The sequence below is a fragment of the Camelus dromedarius genome, chromosome 25 (assembly GCF_036321535.1).
Source record: "Camelus dromedarius isolate mCamDro1 chromosome 25, mCamDro1.pat, whole genome shotgun sequence".
Classification (NCBI taxonomy): Eukaryota; Metazoa; Chordata; class Mammalia; order Artiodactyla; family Camelidae; genus Camelus; species Camelus dromedarius.
The window spans coordinates 7,713,346-7,736,713 of NC_087460.1; the positions used below are offsets into that span (position 1 = coordinate 7,713,346).

General features: G+C 42.1%; 1 protein-coding gene across 4 annotated transcripts in view; it reads right to left on the minus strand.

Moving 5' to 3' along the window:
- Positions 1 to 23,368, minus strand: part of DUSP16 (dual specificity phosphatase 16) — a 142,883-nt gene that overhangs the window by 63,697 nt on the left and 55,818 nt on the right. Inside the window, exon 1 of one of the 4 annotated variants that reach the window (XM_064479055.1) lies at positions 10,469 to 11,133. The exons of 1 other annotated variant lie outside the window; for it this stretch is intronic. The gene's annotated coding sequence lies outside the window, so the exon portion shown is untranslated. Of the gene's footprint in view, positions 1 to 9,000; positions 9,343 to 9,376; positions 10,055 to 10,468; positions 11,134 to 23,368 lie in introns of those variants that run through there. 2 more of the 4 variants (XM_064479057.1, XM_064479056.1) reach the window with 2 other exon arrangements.

Genomic DNA, 23,368 nt, shown 5'->3' on the forward strand with positions numbered 1-23,368 from the left:
AAGCGGGGGCTGCCTTGTGAAACAGTTCAAGCAAATTAGACTTCAGAGAAGATTGGATGGAAGCTTCTGGGATTTTGTTCTCTGTCAGGCAAGCACAGGAGGAGGGATTGCTTGCTCTGTCTACTTCCTCCTTCTTGCCTGGAAAAGGGATGTGATGCCTAGAGCTGAGGCAGCCATTTTGTGACCTGATGGCAGTAAGTGAACATGCAAAAGATGGCAGAGACCCTGGGGCTCTGAGGACACTACTGAGCAACTGAATCAACCCTGAGACCACCCACCTCTGAACGTCTCTGAACTGCATAATAATGAATAGTTTATGGTTTAAGCCTCTGCTCATGGCTTTCTGTCAACTATAGCTGAAAACAATATTGTATTAAAAAAAATTTTTTTCCTGTGGTCTGCTATGATTTTCCTACCCAGTCACTCCCCTTACAAATGTATAGTCTGCTTATACTACATGCAACTAAAAAGTGGCAAGATTCTCTCCTGCACAGGTAACAGAGACCCATTTAATCACTTTATAATTATACTACCTCAGCTATATAACCCTATTAAAATAAATGTCATCAGTAGACAAAACACAGGGGAAAAATACGACTTAGAATCGTGTTTGTTCTTGATTATTGACTTCGATCCTTCCTTCTGCCATCCCAAATCCTTTTTGGAAGTAACTATCACATAAATAAACTGATAAATGATACCTATCTGAACTAAACTCTTCTGTCTCCATTGAACATAACTACCTGTTAGTAAAAAATCAAATATTAAAATTCCATTCTTGAATTTGCAGCCCCAAACCCGGCCCAGTCAATATTTTCAAACAGTGATGCTTATAACCAAAGCTTAAGAGACTTACCAGCACTATACCGTGGTCACAGCATTGCTGCTTTCTCAACACGGGTTATAATAATAGAATTTGAATACTGGTAGTACATTAAAAGTTAGACTACTCAATACAGTTATTTCAGTAGTTATTTTAACTGTACTTTGATGGAAATCTTTCAAATATAAGTTCATCTCCACAACTCCAGTTGCACCATCTCTACTTCCCCAGGCCCCATCCTTCCTTTGTCCAGTGCACGGGAGAACTCGGTTCCCCCTCAGTCTTCCTATGCACCCCCCCACCCCAGTGCTCATTTCCATCTCTGTCCGCAGCCCAGTCTGCCTGTAGCTGGTCCCATGATCATGAATGTCTATGCCGTTCACTCCTGTTTCACAATTTCTTCTTTCTAACCTCATCCGTCTTCTGTCATCCCTCAGCTTCCTCAGAAAAAAAGGTCAACAACCTCCCTGGGTGGAAGAAACAAACAACGGACGTGAACATCTGTTACATACATATGAGATATATGCAGGCTCGGTGCTTTTTTAGCTTTAAAAAAACCAAAAGAGAACGAATGCTCATTTTTTGTTAAGTTGTGAAGGGCTTTTACAGGCTCCTGCCTTCCGTCCACCGCTCTCTGATGTTACTCGACCTTCCACCATTGCAGACTGCAGATCACAGGGCTCATCCCACCCACTAGCGTGTTTCCTTCTTCCCGACAGATTAATCAGTTACGATGGAGACACTGCTTTATTGATACAGATGTCTATGTGAGACAGCTCTAAAAATACATTAGGACACGGCACTAGTTTATATCAACATTTTCAATGTGTGATCCAGAGACCCCTGGTGGGAGGTCCCTGAGACCTTTTCAGGGAATCCAGTGTCAAAACTATTTTTAGTCCATAGTAATGCAAAGATACCACAGCTTTTTTCACAATAGTGAATCCAGGGAATACATGGTATATGATAATTATCATTCTGACAGCTAATAAAACATATGCTTGTGTATTCTTGTGCTTAGAATGCTCTAAGGGAATAGGTTTAAGTTATTAAATATGCATGTTTCAAAAGCTAACTCAGTGTGTTCTCAGTACTTCTATGTTCCTAGCAGTAACAATCTTTGGTTATATCTGCTATAATCTCCACTACCTTGTTATCAATCCAATGAATTGAGAGTTTAAAGAAAATGAATGTTTTAAATACTGACATGATGAACTCTTTAAAAGCAAACAATTGCTTTCAAATTAGGAATGAAAAAGTCACGGAAGCATCACACAGGGTAAATCACCAGAATGCACCGGTGGGAGCAGCGCACAAGACGGTTGGGAAACAGCTTTGTGTGGCTGACATCGCTGAAGATCTGCTGAGTGAAAAGTCAGCAAAAGAAATCACAACGATGCCACTTACCAATGAAGCGCTAGCCCCTCCCATTAAATGTTAATACCCAGAAGCTAATACCTCGCCTTAAGGATTGTACCTCTGCTTTATAAGCAGACACATCAGTGGACACGGGTGGACTTACTGTTTTGCTTTTATTATTCCAGTATCCACGCCAACTAATCATCGAAGGTCTTCTTTTATGTGAATGCTTGGCAACCAATTTAAGTGCTGCTGAATTACTCCAAGTGTTAAATAACTTTATGAATTTCATGATTTATCCTGAAACGACCATGTTGGTATCTGCTCTGATGGTGCAGAAGCAGTGGAGGGCTACACGGCCAGCACCTTAGCAGGGGTCCAGGCCAGAGTACAAACTGCACTGGTAATAATTACATTCTTCCCCGCGTATCAATCATTTTTAAAAAGTCAGTTTCACTTAACAATGTCAGTAATAAAACAACACAAGTTATTAACTTTATTAGATCTCACTTTTGAGAACGTGGTCATTTTAATAATATGGGTGATGAAATGGGAGGTGCACAAGAAGCACTTCTCTGTACTTAATACGGTGGCTGCTTTGAGGAAAATCACTTATGCAATGACTTGAGTTGCGAGCTAAACTACACTTTTTCCATGAAATCCCATTTTTGCCAAAAGAATGACAGGCAGACAACTTATAGTTATTTAGATGTAGGTGCTTGGCAGACATTTTCTCTAAAATAAACAAAGTGAGCCTGACTTCAAGGAAAAAACTGACAGTATCTGCTGCTGATGATAAAATCTGAGCTTCCAAGAAAAAAATTAGAATTTTGGAAAACTTGAACTGGACACCAAAATCTTGATTGCATCCCAATTCTTAAAGACTTTTTGGATGAGATTTATGGTCGTGTTAATGAATGTCATTTGTTAAATCATTTTATACACGATTGTATATTTATGAAATATATGAAAATGAAATCACATATAAATCATTTTATATATGTATATGTATAAAATGATTTGTGTAACCTAATGTGTCAACATTTGAAAGATTTGCAGAATTCAGAAAACCATTTATTTTTCAAAAGACCAATGTACGATGTTATAAAATCACACACAGATCAAAGGTCCATCCACAGTGCAAGATGGACCAGTAGATTTGTAAGTTGCAGAGTACAAAAAAATCATTACTATCGTGTCAGATTCAACAATGCAACTAAGCCTTAAGAATCTACCACTTGCTGAGTTTCATTATATCCTATAATATTCACAATTACATGAAAAAGACATAAAAATACTACACCCTTTTTCAACTACGAATCTGTATATAGCCCGTTTTCTTTCATATACTCCAAACAAAACAACGAATCACAACAGACTGAATATAAAAGCAGTTACGAAAATCCAGCTGTCCTCCAGTAAGCAATGCGTTAGAGAGCGGGGCCAAAGATCAAACCATCTCACACACCTCACTGTATTTTTTGTTCTGGAATACTTTTTTCATAAAGATAAGTTATTTACATTAACTCTTAATGAGTCTGTTGTTTTTAAATGAATAAATATTTTAAATGTTTCTCAGTTTTAATTTCTAATATGTTAAATGCTGACAGATATAGTCCACATAAGAGATCTTGGGGGCCTCGATAATTTTTCAGAATGCAAAAGTGTCCTGACACCAAAATGTTTGAAAACCTCTGGTTTTTAATACCACAAACAAGAGTGCTTCTAAGTATACAGATATAAGAGGAGGGGCACCTGAAAATGAGTCAGAGGATCTCCACTCAGTTCTACCACCACTTCTTAACTTGCTTTGGGATTTGGATAAATTACTTAGTCTCTCTAAGGTCTTAGTTTCCTCATCTATAAAATGGGTAACTCATGTCCTGTTCTGAGGATAAAAGACAAAATATGTGAAAACGATGTATAAACTACAGGTATATGACTATTACAAGATCTCAAAGTTAGGAGTTTTAATCTTGTGACCACATTTCTACAACATTCTCCCTCTTCTTAAAAATTTGTTACTAAAAGCAGAACTTACAGAAAATGCAAATTAGAAATTTTTGATTAGCCATTTAGCTCAAATGTCCAACCGATTTTATTGTAGTAAATGTCTTAATTTTACTGTACTAAATTTCTTTCCCTACAGTTATACTGGTAATGCAGATTTTAACGAATTATTGTGGATATTTCCAAATACACACAAAAGTACAGGAAACAGTAACAAACCCCAATGTACCCTCAACAATTATCAAAAATTTACCAATATTGTTTTATTTCTCATTTGTCTGTATTTGCACTTATCCTGAAGGTTTTTTAAAAACAAATATTAGGCATCATTTCATTTTGCTTATAAATGCTTCCATATGTATCTTTCACAGATGAGAATTTTTTTAACATAACCACGATACCATTAATATAGATAAAAATTTTATGGTTATAATTCTCAAATATCATCTAACATACACTCCATGTTCTGATTTCCTGAGTGTCTCTAAAAAAAGAGTCTTTGTTACTTTTTAGTTGGTTTATATCATCAAAATATCATTCTTACCAGTTCATTTTCAAGTGAATACAAGATTTTTACCTAAAGCTAGGAAGGAAGAGGAAACAATACCATGTTTTATATATGGTATTATTTCTACATGGTCAGGTCGGCCACAGGCCAGGCAGGCTGGAGCTCAGGTCAGGGTCCAGCTTCTAGAGGGAGGGTACCCCCAAAAAAGCCAGATGCCCAAGGCTGGAGGGGAACCCCTGCAGGTTTCAACTCAAAGCTCAAAAAACAGTGCTCTAAGCTAGAGACAGAATGGAATCACAATCAAAAGCAACAGTTTGTGAGAATGCAATTTACACAGCAAACATTTGTCAAAAGCCAACTCTACCAGGCACTATCCTAGAAAATGAGTTGTATTTTTTTTAAATTATACAGCAAAACAAGAAGCAGCATATATTTCTCTACAGGTGACTTTCTCCGTTAATTTTAAGGGCGAGAATGAAGATATTTAATATTATTTACCTTGCCATAGACCATTACAATTTACAGTGCATCTTTATAAACTGCAGTTTGGCCTACCCCTATCCCAGACATTAACACAAACCTGAATTCTACTGTCCTTCCCAAGTATTTTTGACAAGTACACGCTACACTAGCTTTTATTACACACATTACAGATCTCTAGCATTTACGCCTACAATTATTTTCTAAATGGACTATTTAGTTTAGAAGGAAATCAAGGGAAAGCTAAAGAATCTCCCACCTCCTCTGAAAATTGTTTCCTCTTTCAGAGGCTTGTCCCAAGTATGTCAGAATGTATTGTAGATGAAAACTGGTTACGTGCACAGAGAAAAATTTTCAAGAGATGTAGTTCTATAGGCCCTCACACTTAATACAAATCCATTCTGGAATCTTTTACCTCAATTTCACCTATACATTTTTCTAAGTTTAAAACTTCAAAAAAAAAAAGTGGAGAAGGAGAGAACACATTTCTTCAAGAATGTTTAAGAAGTACTTCCTAAATGTGTCCAAAAACATGAAATAGTCACTAAGAAATTTTTAGCAGATACTGTAAAGGACATCTCAACAACAACAAAAACTGGCAGTTGGATAACTACACTGAGAATCCAGACTTCCCTGTTTCAGAACCGACACTTTTGCATCAGGTTCCTACAATTTGTAGAGAAACAGTAAAAATCCTAAGTTTAAGATAGCATTCTGAGTAAGACCACTAACTCCCCTGCCAATCTGTAAGGAGACATCATTAAGTCCCCAGAGCACAAGGTAGCCCCGCTGGACACTCTGATTCCTGCACCACGTGGACAGGATCTGAAGGGATGTCACCTTTTACCCGCTTCCTTACACTTTCGATACATCTTTCATTTTGTGTGCTTTCATGTGAGGCACCATCCAAACAGATGGTCCTCGGAGTTTAGCTTCACTCTGTACCACTGCTGTGACAACCGTACCTAACGGAGAATGGAACCTAAGGACACAGCCCGATCCATCACAACTCTAAGTAAACTGTAAACAATGGCACAAACCTCACTGAAAAAAACATGAAGTTCTTAGCAAACAGCAGCAAAAGAATCATATATAAATTGTGAACAAGGAGATAAAAACTCAAAGTTCGCATGCTTCAATCTACAAAATACTATGTAGGCTTCTTTTTAAAAGCTGGTTAAAGATGAAGTTAATGTGTAGACTGCTATTCAAATCGGTATGGATGGCAAATAAATATTAAAAAGTTAAATCACTAACAGTCTTCATCAGGATATCACAGGCAAAATAGGTTATTCACAGAATAAGTGGGACTGTAACTCGCACCTATAACTTCCTAGACCCCAGTCACTATCTTCACAAGACATGACAACCTGACATCAGATTTTCCATGTAGTGTTTACTTGTTTATTGTCCTTCTGTCTTCTGCTACTAGAAAGCAAATTCCAAAAAGGCAAAACCCTCATCTTATTTTCCACTGTATGCCCAGGTGGAGAACAGGGTCTAGTACATAGAGGCTCCAAATAAATTTGCTCAATGAAAAGATGGATGAATGGCCTCTTCATTTGACCTCCCCTACTTCCTTTCCTCCATATACATGTTAAGCATCCTTCCAGGCCAAGGTCAAATTCTATTATCTCTATGAAGATTACCTCCCCAAATCCTCCAATCTCTTCCTCCTTCAATACCAAGAATGTGGCACTTCCCAGCTGTCTGATAATTGTTTCTCTTTGCACATGTAAATGGCTCCCTTAAAATTCTTATAATCCTCATTATGTTGCGGACCCCTATCCCTCACTTTTGGTAGCCACCTCAGGACCTGTAAATAGTATACTATTAATAAATGTTCTGCTTGACTGATTCATACCTACAGTTAATCCAGCAATCAATTGAGTTAATAGTTTCAACTTTTCATAACCTTTCACTTCCTTTCCAATAACGCGACTGAAATTGCAGTGGGTCCCTCTTCCTTTTAAATTTACCTTTGGCAATTTCAAGTTTTACTTTTTTATATACATAATTATAACTTATGCTCATTTTATCCTTTATCCATCCCCATCCCTCAAGATTTTTATATGTAATTAAAAAAATCTTGCAACTTTTCAACTTTGCAGCTATAATGAGGTATTTAACCCCAATCCAGAGGGAGAAGTTTCATCACTCTCTTCTTATTGCTAAGGTATTGGAGGTTATTTTTCCTTTTTATGCCTTTTTCCTTTCATGTCAAGATATATCCCATTTCCTTCTTTACTGATCATAGCCCTGGCAAATTTTTATTGTGTCTTTGTACCTGTCCTTGGTAATCTGACTTAGATCCTTCTTTTTGAGCAAATCCTGTTTCCTCAAGTCATTTATTTGATTAAATTTCAAACTCCATTTCTCAGTCAGTTTGCATACGGGACTGGCCTCTCCTTAAGGCCTGAGCCTGCTTATTCAAATCTGGCCAATCTTTATGAACCTCATCCCTTCATAAAGGGACCAAGGGTCATCTGGGACAAATGAAATGTACAATATCAGATTATCCTCAACACAAGAAAATCAGAAAAAACTTAACATCTGGCTTTGGAATATAGCATATGTGGCTTTAGGCAAGATTTACTTTCTTAATTATGTTTTTGCTTAAGCCATCATTAGTAACATTTTCTTTTATGATGGTAGGTATCTGTCTCAATTTTAAATTTTGATGCAGTTAATTTTTTTTAAACAAGTCAATCAAGTATCAACTGCGGTTTTTCCTATGAAGCCCTTTTAACTAGCTTTTCAATCTGTTGAAAATTGTCATAAAATCTGGTTTCTGTTTCCCTTGATTTATTCCCTCCGTTCTTGGGCTTCTGATCCAAATCAGCTTACCCTGTATTAGTCCACTGCTTTAATTTAAAGTACCATTTGCTTGAGAAACACAAAGCATTTTAAAAACATTAAACATCCAGTGAAATTTTTAGTCCAAATAACACAAGATAGAAAACTCTGCTTTTTTTTGGATACTCCAGGAAAAGTTGGGTTTCTAAGATAAATTACGCTGGTTAATTCCATCCAATTATATTTAGTATGCTATTATGATTGGTTGAAGAATAGAAAAACATTAATATTGGACAGCTATGTAAATCAGCTTCATCAACATATAATCCCAGGGGCCCGAAAACTCGATGGAATTAAATTCCCAACACAGGCGTCTATAGGAAAGAGCATTAAGCAAACTCACACATCAGCCCTGGCCTTTCTCCTGACCGCAGCCTAAACTCTAACCATCTCACACTAGATCTCAGACTCACTTCAACAAGTAGTTTCTACTGTGTAAGAGAAAGAAAAAGAACTGGGTTAACAGGATCTTCTCTTCTGCCCCCCTTTCAGTTACTCCCATTAAGCTTTTGGCCAAAGAGATCCTTCATCCTCAGTTTCACATGACTATTTTCACTTTACAGGTATTCAATTATTGTACATCCAAATGCAGGTTTATAGTGCTTGAACCTGCTTTTCCCCCCATGTTATTTATTCATTATATTACCAGTAGAATTAAGAATTAAGAATAAACTCGTTTTTAATTTTCCCCCCAAGTGGAACTGCAGTAAGTGCAAATTATTGTACCTAAATACCAACTTCTTGGCTGGGATCTTTTAGCCCAAGTTTTTACATAAAATGTTAAATGTTAAACCCCCTCCCCAATTTTTTTTTTTAACAACAAGCTTTCACACAGTCCTCAAACTCAGTAAATCCCACAACTTTATTAAAAAAAACAAAAACAAAAACAGCCTTTCACAGTGCCTAGTCATATTTTGACTAAACTGCTTATACCAAGCCACAAATTCTTAATTTTTTAATTTACCTTCTCCAGTCAGCTGCCTTCACCAAATACAGATTTCCACAAGTCTCAATTAACTACAGCCTCCCAAGCTGTTTGTCCACCCATACACATGATTGTCAAGGAAAAGTAAATAATTCACAAGTGACTAACTCAATTGGTAAGAATTCTTTCCTTCTTTTAAAAATTTACCTTACCTTCAAAAATCTCTTTTCTTGATGGAGTTCGGAATAGTATAAATCTTTTGAGGAAACAGTTGTCACCTTTGTGCACTCAAAAGATGACTGGCTTAAAGAGGCATTTTCCTGACAGTCTAAGTTCCCCAAATACTAGACATAAGGTCTTTCAAAGATGGTAAATTTCACACACACACACCCAGAAAGAAAGGAAAGAAAAGTACCTGGTCATTTTCTAAACAGGTTTGATAGGTTTGGTTCCCTTGTAAGAGCAGAGTATTTACTTATAATCTTTTAAAGCAGAAGTGGCAGCCAGAGCACTGGGTAAATAACTTCAGAGTTTTAAAAACCCTGCATCTTAACTCACTTCCCCTTGATTCAAGGGGACGGCACTGCAAACCCCACGGCAAATGAGATTATGTAACAGGTTTTTCCTCAGCACTTTACTCATCACAGGCTGGTTGGAGGTGTGCTTTCTCCAAACGACTCGAAGCACCTGGGACTAAACTCTTTGCAGCTGACGTCTGATAAACTTCTTTAGGATTTTGCAGTACCCATTCATTTTAAGACCTACTTATATTTCCTCAAGTTAATTACCCAGTTGTCGCTGCTGCTGTTGTTTTAAGAAAATAAACCCAGCAGCACCTGAAAACTTCAGTTTTGCACCAGTATTTTCCTCCCTGGAGTCTCATGGCGTGAAACCACACAGGATACACCGACCCTCGGTGGTCTCCCTGGGCTTTTTCCTTTCTCACGTTTTACGGCTGGTGTAAATAAAGCAGTTCCCGGCGCACCAGGCCCCCCGGCCCCCGGTCTCGGGGGTCTCAGGATGAAAACTGAGTTGGTTTGGTAAAAAAGCAGCCCCGTCACCACCCAGGTGGCCCCGCTGCTTACACCAAAGGCGAAGCGGGGATAATGGGAACCGTCAGGCCGGGGCCCCACTTGGCAGGCGTGTTGTGTAACAGTCGCGCCTGTAAGTGAGCAGCTTCGCCCGTGAAGGGACCGCGTCCCGCGGCGGCGGCGGCGGCGGCGGCTCCTGGCGGCGGAACTCGGCAGCCCGGCCCGCTCGGCCCGAGCCCCCGCGCCGGCCGCCGCCCCCTCCCCGCGCGGGCCGGCCCCCCGCCGGGCCTCCCCCCGCCCCCGCTTCCCACGCGCGCGCCGCTCCGGGCCGCGGTCGCCCCTACCCCGCCCGCCGACCGGGGCCCGGCCGCCGGGAGGGCAGCGCCGGCGGGGCGCGCAGCGGAGCGTCCATGCTGCCGGCTCGGCGGGCGCCCGGCCCCGCGCCCTCCCGCCCCACCGTCCGCGCGACCACTTACTCTGGGGGCCGCCGACCTCCCGGCTGCCTCCGGGGAGGGGGGAAACGAAAGTTGTCACGGCGTCTCCCCGCGGGGCCCCCTCGCCTCCGGGACCTGCGAGGCGCCGCGGCGGAGCCGGGAGGGCGGCCGCGCTCCCGCTCGCGTCCGTCCCGTCGCGCTCTCCTCCTCCTCTTCTTTTCACTATATTATCTTCTCCTGCTCCGAGGGGCGGGTGGGGGCGGGAAGGCTTAGGGAGCGAGGAGACGTTTGCAACTTTTCTTCACTCTTTCTCTTCCACCCCCCCACCCCCGATCAGCCCTGAAAAAAGTCTGTTGAAAGGGGCGAGGAACCTGGGGAGGTGGAGGTGGGGGGCGGAGGGGGGAGGGAGAGGTGATGAGAGTCGTTTGAAAACTGATGAGAGCCCCCCCAAACCGGGATACCCAGAAAGAGGGGGAAAGGCGGGGGGGTGTGGGGGGTTGGGGGGAAAGAGAAAGAGTCGCTGGTCAGGAAACTTCAAGCGCGGATGAGGTCATTGGTTTAAAAATAAAGAGATGGCGTCACTTGAAACCAATCCCAGTGAATGAACTCAGCGGAGCCCCGGGGAAAGGAGGAGACAGGCGAGGGCAGGGCGGTGGGCGCCGGGCGGGGCTGCGCGCCCGCCCGAGCCCGGAGCGCGACTCGGCGCCTGGTCGCGGCCGCTCGGGGAGGGGTCGGGTCACGTTCCGTTCCGGGGCTCGGCGGCTCCGGGGCAGGTTCCGCGGGCGCCGCTGGGAGGAGCCAGGCGGCCCGGGGAGGCGGCCCCGCGGCCTCCTCCTTCCGCGCCCGCGCGCCGGCCATCCCCGGGGCCCCCGATCCCCGACCCCCGGGCCGGGCCGCGCGCCTTTAGCGCTGCGCCCCAACAGGTATTTCAGGGTCCCCTCGCCCTCCCAGCGAGGCGCAGAGCGTTTTCCTCCTGCTTGGGCTGTTTCCAGCTGCCTCCCCAGCGCGAAGAAACGCAATGATTTGAGAGAATTACAATCGCTCTTTAAAAAGTGACGAATCCAAAATGCAGGGCACAGCTGTCTCTTAGGAAAAAGAAGTTGCAGGTACTTTTGGAAAAATCGCACTCAGGTGGTCAGGCACTCAGCTCTCTCTGGATTTGTCCTTGAAAGCCCCACCTGAACGCTCCTAACATTCATTAATTTACTTTGCTTATATTTACTTGTTATTTCTATTATAAGTGTAGTGAGTATGAGCAACCTAAAACGCTCTGTAAAAGTGTGCTCTACATCGGGCAGCACAGAATCATCTTTAAATCAGACCACAGGTTCACCGCTTCTTGAGAGGTGCTAGACCCTATGGATTTAACTTCCCATGCTTTGTGCGTTTTTCATTTGGATTAATTAAAATAGCTTTGTATTGAAACTACATTACACACTTTGGGAAACTGGAGACCTGAGGTGGTGACAAACCAGGACTTGGAATCACTGAATAGGACAATCGGTGCTTTATTCTAGTGTTCTTTGAGCATTTGAGCATGAAGCTGCTTCTACTGAGAAGTACTCACGTGGATACCACATAACAAAGATGTGATTAATGACGGAAAAGCACACTGCGAGTGGACTGCTCCATGAGCCAGAATCTGTGTATAGGAATAGTCTAGCTCCTAAAATATTCCATTTGCAATGTAATGGATTTGGGACATCGGTCCCTAAAGGCATCTTTGTTGGGGAATGTCCGGTTGGATATTGCTTTTTTTTTTAATTGGCAAAAGAATTGTGAAGTAGGTCGGGGGGGTAATTTAGAAAAATTAAACATCTTCATACTCCTTTTATGTCTTTAAATCCTGCAGATAAAGTGCATTCGTTATTATAATTTTATTAGGGTTAGTATTAGGATAAACCCCTGGGAACTTCCAGCCCATCTTTTAGAGGAGGAAAAGGAGCCCATCGGGAGATGGGAGAGCGCCGAGCACTTCAGGCAGTAAACGAAGCCTGAAGGCCATAGATGCAAAGTCGATGTTCGGCCTCTGCCTTTGACCTCTTAAAGACTGTTCAGAGAGGAAGCAATCTCTCCCGCTCGCCCTGTCCTCTGGTGGCCGGAAGGTGTTACTGCAGCTCCAATGGGATTACTACCTGTGCTCTCCAGGTAAACCTCTATAAATCCACTAACCAGAGACCTGCTGTTTTTCCAGCAGTTTCAAAGGCGTAGTTGGACAGGATCTGCATCTCCAGTCTGCTTAGTTGGAGGAGTTGGGATTTGGAGGAAGGCAGGAAAAGAGAGAATCTTTGTCCTAGAGGTGGAGAGCATGGATCTTGCCTGGATGAAAGACATGGCAAGAATTTATGGAGTACTCTTTATACGCTGCAGCCCCAGTCGCCTTACTCTGACACATCTTGAAACCTGTCTCTCCTTTCTTTATTTATACAATTAAATTGGAGTGCCGTTCTTGTGTGTGGTGCTGTGATCGCTATTACCCAGCCTCCTAGTGTGTATCATCTAACTAGGGAAACATGACATCTATTAAAACTAATTAAAAACTAAATTAATGATTGAGTAGCATACAATATTGTTTAAGAGTTCAGTGGAAGTACGGAGATTCCTTAAAAAAACTAAAAATAGAGTTACCATGTGATCTAGCAATCCCACTCTTGGGCATATATCCAGACAGAATTCTAATTTGGAAAGATACCTGCACCCCAATGTTCACAGCAGCACTACTTACAATAGCCAAACCATGGAAGCAACCTAAGTGTCCATCCACAGATGACTGGATAAAGATGTGGTGTATACACACACACACACACACACACACAATGAGATACTACTCAGCCACAAAAAAGAATGAAATAATGCCATTTGCAGCAACACGGATGGACCTAGAGATTATCATACTAAGTAAGTCAGAAAGAGAAAGAAAAATACCACATGATATCACTTATATGTGGAATCTTTTAAAAAATGACATAAATGAACTTATTTACAAAACAGAAACAGACTCATGGACACAGAAGACAAACTTATGATTATGGTTGGGGGGAAGGGGACAGGGAAGGATAAATTAGGAGTTTTGGATTAGCAGATACAAACTACTATATATAAAATAGATAATCAACAAGTTCCTAGGGTATAGTACAGGGAACTATATTCAATATCTTGTAATAAACTATAATGGGATAGAATATTAAAAAATATATAAATATATAGCTGAAACACTATGCTGTCACCAGAAACTAACACAACATTATAAATCAACAATACTTCAATTAAAAAAAAAAAAGAGCCCAGTGGAGAAAAGCAGCGATGTAAGCTGAGGTTGTCAGGGAAGGCATCATCTGAAGAGCCTTGACCTCATCCTCAGAGGACAGTTAAATTTAGTTTGGGATAAAGAGGGCTCAGTGGAAGGACTCTTCTAGAGGGAAAATGGCAGAAGCAAAGAACTGGAGAGGGAATGAGTAAGGGGTATTTAGGTGAGGGATGGGTAGACCCTTCGAATAGTAGTAGAGATTGCTGTGTAGCAGTTAAGAATTAGGCTAAATTTAGAGGCACATTACAGAGGCACATGAATATTAGGATAAATAGCTTGTTACTAGTCCAGCAAGTAAACATTGAAAAGTTGACTTCACTAAGGAGTACATTTCTGCATTATGCTGTACACCAGAAATTGACACAACGTTGTAAACTGACTATACTACAATAAAATATATATATATAAATAAAAAAATAATATATATATAAAGAGTACATCTCTCCTTGTTCTGCTAAACGAGCTTCTATATATGCTAACAACAAACAGGAACAAATTTAAGACATTACCATTTACAATTTCTCCAAAGAATATGAAACATTTAGGTTTAAATCTAACAAACCATGAATGAGATCTGTATGCTGAAAATTATAAAATGCTGATGAAAGAAATTTTAAAAGACCTAAATAATTGGAGTGACTTACTATATTCATGGATTGGAGGACCCAATATGGTAAGTATGTCAGTTCTTCCCAAAGTGATTTATAGATTTAACACAATTCCTATCAGCATCCCAGCAAGGTTTTTTTTGGGTAGGCGTAGGCAAGCTTAACCTAAAACTGCTTCCAGCATGTTTAAAGGGATGAGTGAGTGCTGGATTCCCCAAAGGGAGGCAAAGAGCTTATGTACTCAGGACACCAGCAAAGCAGGAGCTCCAGGGTCTTAACAATCAGCTAATCCAGAAAGGAGTTCTTTTTGTTTCAGTACACGGAAGTGTATGGTTGAGCATTTGTTTTGGATTGGAGTTAAACATGAGGAAGGAGCACATTTTTTAGCTGGAATTTGAGATCGAGGAGGAGTACCATCATCTTTAGTGCTTAGATGCTCTCAAGGTTTTAATCTGTCCCTGGCTCTGGGAATATAGTTATAAATAAGAGAGGCAAGGCCCCTTCCCTCATGGAACTAACACTCTAGTGGGGAGAGAAGACAAAAACAACAGGCAGGGCTGTGACAGGATCAACTCTACAGGGGAAAAACTGGGGGTTGCGATAGTGCATGATTGAAGGAGGGGGTGAAGGTGGTCGGGGGAAGCATTCGTGAGGAGGGGGACGTTTGAACTGAGGCCTGAAGGATGGTAACTAAGGACATGGTCTGGGCAGAGGCAACAGGTCACTCTGAGACTGTTCAGCAGAAACAAGGTCACTTGTAGGGAGCCGGTGTGTTCTCAGAGCAAAAGGGACGCCCCTGGGGCTCAAAAGTGCAAAACTTCACCTTTAAAAGTACAACAATAGCAGACAGGAACCAGACTCTGCAGGACTTTATCATGCATGGTAAGGCGTTTACATTCTACTCTGAAAGACGTAAGCAGGTTAGCACATGACCTGGTTTATGAAGAAGGTATTTGCAAATAAGCATAGTAATTTAGTTTTTGAAAAGAGAGTTTTAATAATATTCTATAAATATTTATTTAATTTAGCAGCTCCCTTTTCCAATGGGAAAGGAAGCATTTTTGATAATTTTGTCTCCAGGGATCCCTTTGATGTCCCCAAATCAAATGTTCTTTGCCTAAATTCATGGATTCCTAGGGAGTACATGGGTGGGCTTCAGAGGGTCTAGGAACCCCCCCAAATTTTGTGCATATATGCTTCCGTGTGTTTTTCTGTGAGTGAGTCCCTGGCTTTCAACAGATTTTCAAAGGATCTTATCAACCCACACACGAAACGAGTAAGACCTACTTTACCTGTAAGTCTCGGCTGTGTTTTTTGGATGGTAATTGCTGCTTTTGTCCCAGGGCCCAAGGCAATGTACAAACGAATCGGCAGTTCTAGGAAGGAAGCAAATTCTGCTGCAAAGAGGTGACACGATGTTGGAAGAAAGCGCTATTTGTGGTAGAGGAGGAAATTTTCCAAAAGTTTGCCTCTGAAGGAAGCTCCTGGAAGAAAATTGTACCTGTGTGCTATGAAAGCTAGAAGATACCTAAGACATTACCTAGTACTACCCCCCTCACTTTACATATAAGAAAGCGAAGGTCCAGAGAGGGTAAGTGACTTGCCCAAGAATGCACAGCTAGTTAAGTTAAACTGGGATTAGAAGCATGTCTCTCATCTTTCAGCCCAGTGCTCTGTGCTCCTCTCTGGAGGGTTTACAAATAAATTGGACCAAGTATACTGCTTAAAAGTCTAATGGGAATCAAGTGTTCAATTTCATTCAATTAAATCAAACAAATACATGCTCATTCTTAAGGAAATGGAACGAAGGAAGTGAAGGGCTTCAAAAAACATATAATCCCAGCTATGAGAGATGAAAAACCTCAATGTCAAATTAAGATGGGCAACCAAGAGAGACTAAATAGCAACAACCCTGTAATCAGTGTATATCTGATCTTCGTGTTGCAAATACGTAAACAGACATAATAAGTTACAAAAACTAGTTGATTTTTTCCACTTATCAATTTGGCAAAGAATTTGAAAATAAACTAGTATCACCATGTTAAGTCAAATACAGAAACAATCATTTATTTTGTACATGGTATGTACTGGGTGTTTAACTCTCGTAACAACTCAAAGAGTTAGGTCCTATCGCTATCTTTCCTATCTGCAGTGGAGGAAATTGAGGCTGAGACAGGTTAAGGAGTTGGATCAGAGACACAGAGTTAAGAAATCGCAAGTTAGAATTCAGCCCAAGTTTCCTCCCAGGAGGTTCTGTTGAGAAGATAAAGAAAATTCTACTGCAAGCAATGCCACTGTCTTAGAATGCACGTCTGTGATTGCTGGTCAGACTCACTCAGACATGTGCTCCAGGAGCTGGGAAAAATGAGAGCTGTCTCAGCTGGGGCAAAACAGTCAGCTGTCAGCCCGAGCCCTGCCACACTGGTTACGTGACTTGAGGGAAACTTAGTTTCCTCATCTGCAAAATGCAGGCCATTAATGCCAACTGGCCAGAGCTATCGTGAGGTTTCAGTGAATATCAAGTAAAGCACCAAATATAGGGAAAATTCCACATGGTAAATACTACATACTGATTCCTTCCTTGTTAGGAAAGGCTGTATGCAGATCAGACTTATGTCTTGAACAATAGATTAAAGGGATATTAAAACAGAAGGGGAAGCTCATTCCAGAAAGGGAAAACACACAGTTGGAGACACAGCAGGGAATAAGTATTTAAAATAGTTTAACTGAAGCAGAACACTTGTATTCAACAGTATATAATAAGCCTGGAAAGCATTTTGGGGCCAGATTACACAGGATCTCAGCCAAAAAAATTAGCTTTCATATTATAAGTAGCAGGGAATGATCAATGATTTGGTTCCTTTTTAAGAAATTATGCTTTATTGGCCCTATTTTCTATTATAAAGCAATACATGTCCATCACTGAAAGTCTGTAAATTACAGAAAAGTGTAAAGAGAATATAAATCACCTTATTCGATGGTTACCCTTGGGAGAGAGAGACAAGTTTTTTATTGTTATATCCTTTGGTGGTATTTTGATTCAGTTTTTCTTTTAACATGTACAATTGTTGTTTTACTACTAGTAATGAAGTTTATAAATATATGGAAACTCTGAGCCGATTTACTTAGCTTTTTATGCAAAGATTTACCTCAAAAAAATGGAATTGCATATTTGGAATGGTCAGATGACCAGTGAGAGCTCCCCAGTGCTGCAACAAATGAAGTCTGAGATACACATTTATAGGGTACAGTGTTTGCTTATCTTTATTATGTCTCTGGCCCTATAATTGCAAACTATAGTTGTAACAGTTTTTCATTTTAATTTTAATTTCTCAAAACTAAAATATTGCCACCATCACACTGTCCAAGGATAACCTTTGGGGACCTTTGGATGCATCTTCGCCAGTTTAAAGGTTTGAATTCGGAAATGGATGGGATGAAACTGGGATTTGGGGTGGCTTAGTCTGACCAAAGCATAATCAAAAGGGGACCATAGAACAAGAGAGACCACATTCGGCTACAACTCAAGCATAAGTCAAAAAGAGCCAGGACTGATACAGTGACAATGGTCATGGAAAGAAGGCAGCAAGTGCAAGGCATGGTACAGAGGGAGGCTTGAGAGCACTTGATGATTCATGAGCTATGGAGGATGAAGGAGGTGAGTAATTCAAGAAGATGCTAAGGTGTCACTTTTGGCAACTTACATAAGCTTCAATTTCCTCATCTATAAAATGGGGTTAATAATTGTACCTTCCTCCCAGGGTTGTTGGGAGGATCCAATGGATGACCTCTAAAATGCATAGCACAATAACTGGAATGTATTCCCAGTAAGTGTTAGCTGTTATGGTTTTTACAGCTGTTGAATCTAGATGACTGGATTAATAAAGAAATTCTTAAAAGAAATAGCAAAGTCAGGGTGGAGGTCTGATTGAGGTTGGGGAGCTTGGGTTGAGCTATAACTTAGACATGTCAGATCTAAGTTTCTGGTGGACAGTGAACTAAAAATGTTCAGCAAGAAGCCACCACTGGCCAGTGATGTTTTTGACAATAGGTACATTCAAGGAAGTCTCCACATTCATAAGAAGCTGACATATGGAGACTGGATGCCCACTGCAAAGTATTTTCTGCACCCCTTCCCACAACCTCCATTCATTAGAGAAATTACCTTTAATGAGCAATCTCTACAAGGACTGACTTCCTGGCTGAACAGCTCTCCAGGCAGAACAGATATCAAAGTGGTGAAGCACCTAGATTTTGGAACCAAATCTGTGACCCTCAACTTCCTATTATCTGACTTAAGGAAAATTTACTCCCTAAGCTTCAGTTTTCTTGTTTACGAATGGAATAATAAAAATTTCCACCTCAGAGGGTTGATGGGTGGATTAAATGGAAATATTAAGTGAAACCCCTTATAAATTATAAGATGTGCGGTAAATACCAAGTGTGGCTCTTAATCCTGTCTCTCCTGGAGGTTGGTGCCAAACGTGAGAAGCACTCTCTACTCACTGCTGATCCCTTTGCCCCTGGACATTGGTCTTCAGCCTCTCCCTTTGTCTCAGTCCCTTTGGGAATTTGTTGCTGTGGTTGTGTGAAATCCCAGAATGCCAGGCAGCACCTCTGGGGCGAGATGGCCTGTCAGCCTTTGTCTGGGGAGACTGTCTGTGTTAGTCTTCTATTGCTGCTGTAAGCAAATTACCGTAAACTTAGTGGCTGTAAACAACACAAATTTTTAATCTTATAGTTCTGGAATTCTAAAATGGGTGTCCCTGGGCTAAAGTCCAGGTGCCTCTGGAGACTCTAGGGGAAAACGCATTTCCTTGTTTCCAGCTTCTAGAGGTGCCTGCGTTCCCTGGCTCCTGGGCCCTTCCTCCACCCTCAAGACCAGCAACAGTGGGTTGAGTTCTTCTCATGTCACCAAGTCTCTCTCTGGTTCTCCTCTGCCCCTTCTTCCCCTATTGAGGACCCTTGTGATTACACTGGGCCCATCTGGATAACTCAGAATAACCCCCTCTCTGTTAAATCTGCTAATTAGCAGCCGTAATCCACCCCCACCCGGAGTCACGTAGCCTAAGGTTCACAGGTTCTGAGGATTAGAACAAGGACTTTGAGGGACCAATATTCTCCCTACAAAGGGAACTTCAGAGAGGTTTGCCCCTGCTTTGTCCTCTGCCTTATAGGACCGAAACGATTCACCAAATAATGGCCTGCCCATCACAGTCTGAGAACATCATAGTCACAATTAGGAAGTGTTTCACACGAAGACTTTTTCTTCTGGTCTAATCCTGATTCTGCACGTACTTAAGGGTATATTTGCAGCCCAACACAATGAGTATTAGCTACCTAACATTTTTCAAAGAAAGCATGATCCTGGGGAATTTTCTCCAGCATGGGAAAGAAAGGTTTATCATCAACCAACCATTAATTTGTACAAATGATACAAATGTCCATTTCATTTCTGAGAGTAAAGCTCCCCACAGGTCCCCCATGATCTTTACCAATACATTGAAAAAAATTTTGGGCGGGGGGTAGGGGGAGGTAATTTGGTTTATTTATTTATTTATTTTTTAAGTGGCAGTGCGGGGATTGAACCCAGGACCTCCTGCATGCTAAGCACGCATTCTGCCACTGAGCTGTCCCCTCCCCTCCCCTCCCATTTACTAATACATTTTTTAATTTCTTTAAAAGAATGTCAACAGCACTGTTTTCATTTTAGCTCCAATTGATGATTAATGGACAGCAGAGTGTGTCTTAAGAAAGACAGGTGAAAAGTATCAAGTTGCAAAGCAAAGCCTGTAAATATATCAGAGAGTGGAATTTTTCATTTAAAGGGCTATAAGGCCATCAGAACTATTTCAGGAGTCCCAGGAGTTCAAACACTGTGGTTGGAAGTGGGTAAAACCTCAGAACCTTTGAAATTTCACTCTGAAATGCAGTATGCCTGTCTTTTAAGTTATTTTATCTCTGAAGCATCAAAATGAGCTCAAAATTAATTGGCCCCTCAAATAAATAAATAGGCCCAAATCCCCAGTGAAAGTAATTTTTAAACATTTTAATCATTGATCTTAATTTTCTAGTGGGTGGGAGGCTAGCCTTAGTATGTAATTTAAAGAACATTTAGCTTGAAAAACAGGAGAGGCGAGCACTAAATTGTTTTCTGACTTTGGGCAGGACATTCTGGAGACGGAGAGGAGAGAGGGACCACCAGTACTGAGCATCTCTTATGGCCACACTGCATTTACATACATTATCTCACTTAATTCTCACCCTGACCCCAGTAGGTAGGTAGTAGGAAATGGAGGCCCCAAGATGTGAAGAGACCCTCCCACAATCACACAGCTGAAGAGTGGCCGCGTTGGGATTCGAGTCCCATTCTCCCTGACCCCAAAGCCTATCTGTCCTCTCTCCACCATCCACGCCTGCTCTTCCCTGAGCCCCAAGTTTCCTTACCTACAAAAGAAAGGAGTTGAATCAGACAAGCTCTGAGGCCCCTCACAGCTCTCACTGGATGGTCTTCATGGTGGGGAGGGGAAAGGGCAATTGGGGAGGGGTCTCAGGACTGGGTGGAGCATCTTTGCCCAGTTGGGCAGCACTGGGACCGTGTTTCCCACCTGTTCTGTCTGGACTCCCTGACCTACGGAAGGAGGCGGCGGCTGACCACCACACAAACGATGTTGGGGACTCCCAACACCTGCCAGGTTAGAATAGAGACAGGTCCTTTAATTCTCCTCTGTGGAGCCACTTTTTATGAATTTGCGTTTTCAAAAGCAAATCCATCAACACTTACTGTTGAGAATCTCACTGTGCCCAACACTGAGTTCAACTGTATGGAGAGGCTCCCTCCAGGACAGCAGAAACGTGTAAGAGATAGTCTGTATTCTCAGGGAACTCACAACGAACACAAAAAGCAACTTCTAGAAGACAATATGTATCACCGGGACTGAGCTGTGTAGTCTAGACAGTGCGTCCTGCACGAGTCCGGAGACGGGGGAGGCAGTGTGGCTGCAGAGCGCAGAGAAGGCTTCGTGAGAACTGGGGCAAAGACAACGTTCTTAACCTTGCCTCCTAGACTAGACTTTCCTGGCCTTCTCTCTCATTGTGACATCCTGGTATGAACCTTTCACACAGTTCAAAGATTCTGAGGCCACAGTGATGTCCTTCATATCACGTCATCTGAATGCCGTTTCATTCATCTTTATTGGTACATCTGGGAGGGGTCACACCCCAACGGTATGCAAACGCCGTCACAGAGCCTTGCTTCAAGCCACGGGAGGTTTCATGCAAAACCAGTTTCTCAATAGGGCAAATGTTGTGCAAAGATGTAAGAGGCTTGAGAAACTGGTTAAAGGCAAAACCTGTCGCAGCAAGAGCCAGATGTGAGTGGGGACATTTTCCCGTCTGTGTCAGCCGTGCTCTGTCTCCAGCCCCTCACCTGCGAAGGCCCTGGGCTTTAGCATTTCTCCAGGGCTTTGGCCCAGAGGCCAGAGGCCCTGGCCCCACCCGGTAGGACCCCCTTTGCCCCACCCCCCATCATCTGCCCACCCTCGTGCGCCACTCTGTTGATAAGAGACTCCTGGTCTGAAAAGCTGTTTCAGAGTTCCAGATCCTTCCTCACCCTCAGACAACTAAGTATGTGTCCCTTTCACCAAATTTCACCCTCAATATAATCTGGAAATGCATCTCATCTCAAGCAATACTCTAAATTGATAAGGGTGTCTTGTAAATTAAATACTCACTGTATTTACTGTGTTTTCTGAAACAATGCTAGACGGAGGAGGATTTTCCAAACTAGTTGAAGACGTAACACAAATACACAGGAAAAAGTATCTTAGCGTATCAGACGCTAAACGCGGTTCAGAAGAGTGAGAAATCAGTAAGTACCAAAGTAAGAAGGGAAAAATTTCATGGAGGCCGGGTTTACGATGGACCTTAAAGAATGAGAAGAATTTCGATGGGCCGGGGAGACAAATGATGACAATCTAGAAAAGAGATATACCATCACCAAAGGCAAGAAAAGTAGAAGATATGTTCGTGGAAAGCCAAGGTAGTCAGCCTGTCTGGAGGAAGAATGGCACAAGAATGTGCATAGCAAGAATTAGTGGGAAGTGAGGTCATATGGATAAGATGGATTCAGCCACACACACAAACACGTAGTAAGTGCTGACTGGTGTCATGCACTCTGCTGGGTCTCCTGCACATAATAATAGCTTGTTCCCACCAGAGCTGACATTGTGCCTGGCTCTGTGGTAAGCGCTTTCTGTGAATTATCTCATTTTATTGTCACGACAGACCTATGAGGTACCCACTGCTCATATCTCCATTTTACAGATGAAAAAGTTGAAGCCCAGAGAAGTTGAGGAACTTACTCCAGGTCACACAGTGACTGAGCAAAAAAGCCTGGATTTGAGCCAAGGGAGTCCACTCAAATGTGGTTTCTGAGCACAAGGCTAACCTGCCTCCACCCACGTGACCTCATTAAATTCTCGTAAAATTCTCTATGACACAGGCACTGTTATCCCCACTTTGCAAATGGGGATCCAAGGCTCCAGGAGTCAATGAATTCCTCCAGGTGGTTCTGCTGAGGACAGAGCTGGGATTTGCCAGCAGGTCTAATCCCAGGTCCATCAAACTTTCCATTACAGTATAACTGCCTGGCAGAACGACTGTCTAGAACAGGAGCAAGTTAGGGGAAATTTAACAGCCTGATAAGGGCAAGAAGCCCACTAGAGAGGAAGAGGGGAGAGCTCCAGGGTTTCGAACAGGCGTGACTTAACTAATGAAGGTAAGTTTGGCTTCGGCCTGGCACAGGGCAAGACTGGACAGGAGGGCTAGATGATACTAGAGGTCGCAATGACCTAGAAATGGGCATGGGAGGGGGGAGGAGGGAAGGACCGAAACAACGATCAATATTTGGAAGAAAATTTGATTGTTCTTGGGGACTGACTGGCTGAGGGCAATGAAAGGAGATTAGATCAAAGAGGATTTTGGTTCTTGTCTAAATGACTTAGACTACTGACAGGGACTGAGAAG